At 37.6% G+C, this 3,773-nt stretch overlaps 1 pseudogene; it reads left to right on the top strand.

The window, feature by feature from the left end:
* The window catches only part of LOC102481041 (kinetochore protein NDC80 homolog), a 14,042-nt pseudogene extending 13,027 nt beyond the window's left edge, over window positions 1–1,015 (top strand).
* The last annotated feature ends 2,758 nt before the right edge of the window (window positions 1,016–3,773 follow it).

The following is a 3,773-nucleotide window of genomic DNA, read 5'->3' as shown; positions in this document are numbered from 1 at the left end:
AGGGATTGCGGCATGACCATCTCCCGGGCGGAGTGATTTCTCACTTTCTGTCTCTCTCTATCTGTCTGGCGAGCGCATGCGTCCTATAGCAAAAAACTCTCCAAAAATAAAATAAAATAAAAAACCAGGCATACATGAGCAATTTGGAGTCTCATTCAGCCATTCCTGAGACCAGAAATTGTTGATAACAAGAAGTCCTCAATTGCAGACTGAGAGAATAAATCATGAAAGAAATGAATTACAGCAGACTATTAATAAATTAACCAAGGGACTAGAGTCTGAACAGCAGCAGCTGTGGAATGAGGAGCTAAAATACACCAGAGGCAAAGAGGCGATTGAAACACAATTAGCAGAGTATCACAAATTAGCTAGAAAATTAAAAATTATTCTTAAGAGTGCTGAGAATTCCAAAGGTTATGAATTTGAAATGAAGTTTAATTCTGAATCTGATGCCAACTGCCTTGTCAAATACAGAGCTCAAGTTCTTGTGTCTTTCAAGGAACTCCTGAATGAAATCGAAGAGGAAATTAATAAGGCTCTCAATTTAAAAATGGGTTTAGAGGATACTTTAGAACAGCTGAATACAATGATAACAGAAACCAGGAAAAGTGTGAGAGCTCTTTAAGAAGAAGTTCAAAAGCTGGATGATCTTTACCAAAAAAAAGTTAAGGAAGCTGAGGAAGAGGATGAAAAATGCGCCAATGAACTCGAATCTTTGGAGAAACACAAGCAGCACCTGTTAACGGCGGCCTCAGTGGAACTATGAATGAATTAGATGCTGTTCAGTGAGAACCAACTAGTTGTGCAGACCACAACTGAAGAAAGATGAAAAGTGGGAAATAACTTGCAGCATCTTTTAGAGATGGTTGCTACACACATAGGGTCTGGGGAGAAACATTCTGAAGAACAGATGATTAAAGCTGATAGAGAATGTGAAGAGCCCCTGGAAAACACTGGAGAGATTACAGACAAGTATAAGAAGAAAGCTGATCTACTTAAGGCTTCCAACGAATGAAGATACATTTTTTATTATATCTTTATAAATTAGTTTATTAACAGAAAATACATATAACTGAAATTATGATAACAATGTTAATCATTTAAATTATGACAATATGGATTGTTATTGGTAGGTGTAAAAAATATATATACATGCCCATAATTAATAAAATTGCATCAAAATTTTTAAAAAAGATTCAAGGTCTTAAGCAGTTTAAATGATCAATGGTATCATGAACAAAGATTTTTCCAGAAATACTTAATTAATATTGGCCTCAGATTATCAGCATGAAAACTGGAAATAGAGCAGACATGCAGACGTTTTCTTTCTTCAGTTTTCCTTAAAACGGACTGGAAAAAAATATGTTTTAGGGAGGTAGTGACCTTGCCCTGTGGAATGCCATGTCAGTTACAGACCAAAAAATGAGTAATGGTGATGTTTCTATTTAAAAAATTAATTCCCCTCAATTAAGGCAAGATTTCATTTTTGTTTTTCCTTCACTTGCAAATTTAGGGTAAAACTATTCTCATACTTTTTTTTTTTGGAGAGATTTTCGCTATAGGGCGCGTGCGCTCGCCAGACAGCCAGAGAGAGACATAGAGACAGAAAGCGAGAAATCACCCCCCAGAGGGGGATGGTCACGCCGCAATCCCTTCTCCTCCATTCTCCTCTCTGGATCTTGGGCATGCACGCACACGCGCCCAGCGTGAGTTTTTTAAGCCACCGGGTCCGGGATGCAAACCGCTGTCGACTACATGGGAGTCCAGCGACATGGCCATTACACTAACTGCTGGTTCCCTATTTTCATACTTTAGTAATATCCAGTGTGGATAATCTCGTCACCCACGTAAGTGAAGATGGTGAAGTGGCTTCGCTGATGTTAGCCCTCGGTAGGTATAACAGCCTTGCCTCTTGGAAACTTGGAAATAAGGAGGTAGTTAGTGTTAATGGGTTCTTCTCACATCTGCTATTAGAAACTTAGTGGGTGATAATGAGGACACTGTTCTGGGTACTTTCTGCCAAATATTCTGAGTGAAACTTGTGGATATGTTCTGAACGAAGCCTCTGGAACAACCCAGGTTTCCTTTATATTTGGAGAGATAAACCTCTTTTTTTTTTTTTTTTTCTAATAACTTGCAGCATCTTTTAGAGATGGTTGCTACACACATAGGGTCTGGGGAGAAACATTCTGAAGAACAGATGATTAAAGCTGATAGAGAATGTGAAGAGCCCCTGGAAAACACTGGAGAGATTACAGACAAGTATAAGAAGAAAGCTGATCTACTTAAGGCTTCCAACGAATGAAGATACATTTTTTATTATATCTTTATAAATTAGTTTATTAACAGAAAATACATATAACTGAAATTATGATAACAATGTTAATCATTTAAATTATGACAATATGGATTGTTATTGGTAGGTGTAAAAAATATATATACATGCCCATAATTAATAAAATTGCATCAAAATTTTTAAAAAAGATTCAAGGTCTTAAGCAGTTTAAATGATCAATGGTATCATGAACAAAGATTTTTCCAGAAATACTTAATTAATATTGGCCTCAGATTATCAGCATGAAAACTGGAAATAGAGCAGACATGCAGACGTTTTCTTTCTTCAGTTTTCCTTAAAACGGACTGGAAAAAAATATGTTTTAGGGAGGTAGTGACCTTGCCCTGTGGAATGCCATGTCAGTTACAGACCAAAAAATGAGTAATGGTGATGTTTCTATTTAAAAAATTAATTCCCCTCAATTAAGGCAAGATTTCATTTTTGTTTTTCCTTCACTTGCAAATTTAGGGTAAAACTATTCTCATACTTTTTTTTTTTGGAGAGATTTTCGCTATAGGGCGCGTGCGCTCGCCAGACAGCCAGAGAGAGACATAGAGACAGAAAGCGAGAAATCACCCCCCAGAGGGGGATGGTCACGCCGCAATCCCTTCTCCTCCATTCTCCTCTCTGGATCTTGGGCATGCACGCACACGCGCCCAGCGTGAGTTTTTTAAGCCACCGGGTCCGGGATGCAAACCGCTGTCGACTACATGGGAGTCCAGCGACATGGCCATTACACTAACTGCTGGTTCCCTATTTTCATACTTTAGTAATATCCAGTGTGGATAATCTCGTCACCCACGTAAGTGAAGATGGTGAAGTGGCTTCGCTGATGTTAGCCCTCGGTAGGTATAACAGCCTTGCCTCTTGGAAACTTGGAAATAAGGAGGTAGTTAGTGTTAATGGGTTCTTCTCACATCTGCTATTAGAAACTTAGTGGGTGATAATGAGGACACTGTTCTGGGTACTTTCTGCCAAATATTCTGAGTGAAACTTGTGGATATGTTCTGAACGAAGCCTCTGGAACAACCCAGGTTTCCTTTATATTTGGAGAGATAAACCTCTTTTTTTTTTTTTTTTTCTAATTCTGTATAATGCTCTTGTAATAAATCATTTTAACTCACAGATGTATGTGCTGGGCCTAATGTAAAAAGGATATTCAAAAGACTTAGCAATTTCTCTCTTATGTGCTTATTTATGCTATAGAAATGAAAATGTATGATTACACAAAATCCTTTATGGGAATGTTTAAAGCAGCCCTATTCATAAACCCAAACTGGAATCTACCCAGTGGATAAACAATGTATAACTGTAAAAATGAAATTTTATTCAGAAATGAACACCTGAAACAATCATTCACATGGGTGAATCTCGATTAATCATATTGAGAGAAAGAAGCCAAACTCCAAAAACTACACACAGTGTGATTTCAATTACA

The sequence above is a fragment of the Tupaia chinensis genome, unplaced genomic scaffold, assembly GCF_000334495.1.
Source record: "Tupaia chinensis unplaced genomic scaffold, TupChi_1.0 Scaffold000067_2, whole genome shotgun sequence".
NCBI classification, from domain to species: domain Eukaryota; kingdom Metazoa; phylum Chordata; class Mammalia; order Scandentia; family Tupaiidae; genus Tupaia; species Tupaia belangeri.
This window is presented reverse-complemented; position numbering and strand designations above follow the sequence as displayed.